A 746-nucleotide genomic window follows, 5' to 3' on the forward strand; every position below is an offset into this window, starting at 1 on the left:
CCCCCGGAAGGGGGGGGGGAGAGAGGGGGGGGAGAAAAGATTTTAGAAGAAGGGGTTTTTTCGGTTTTTTTTAAGAAAAAAATAAAAATTTATAAATTTTTGGGTTCAAGGGTTTTTCCCCCCTTTAAAAGAAAACGGACCCCCCCTTTTCGGGGAAAAAGGCTCCCCCCCCCAATAAATCTGCTTCTGGGGCCCTTTTTTTTTAAAACCAAAACCTTTTGAGGAAAATTTTTGGCTAAAAAAATAAAGGAAAGTTTTTTGTAATTTTTAATAGAAAGAATGCCATTTTAAAAAACCCAAAAAATTTTCCCAAATTTTCAGGAGCTAAGGGGGGGAAGGGGCCTTTTTCCCCAAAACCCTTTTTACCAGGAAAAAACCTTATTTAAAAAAGAAATAAAGGAAAAACGGTTTTTTAAATTTTTGGGGATTGAATTATTTTCCAGAAGGGTTAAATTTCCCCCTGCTTTTTTGGTGCTTTCTTTTTAAATTTTTAATAGCTTTCTTTTTGGGGGGGTTTTTACTTTTTTAATTGTTTATTTTTCTTTTCTTTGGAAAAAAAAATGAAGGGGGAGAGAGAAAAAAACAAAAAGGAAAACTGGAAAAAAAGGAAAGAATTTTTCCCCCTTTAAAAAGGAAAATTTGGGGCAAGGAGGGAATTTTTTGGGGGGGGGTTTGGGGGCCCAAAGACCAAAAAAAAAAAAGAGGAGACGGCATGAAGGAGGAGAGGGGTTTGGGAAAGGGGGGGT

Source organism: Penaeus monodon, chromosome 20 (assembly GCF_015228065.2).
Source record: "Penaeus monodon isolate SGIC_2016 chromosome 20, NSTDA_Pmon_1, whole genome shotgun sequence".
In the NCBI taxonomy this organism is placed as follows: Eukaryota; Metazoa; Arthropoda; class Malacostraca; order Decapoda; family Penaeidae; genus Penaeus; species Penaeus monodon.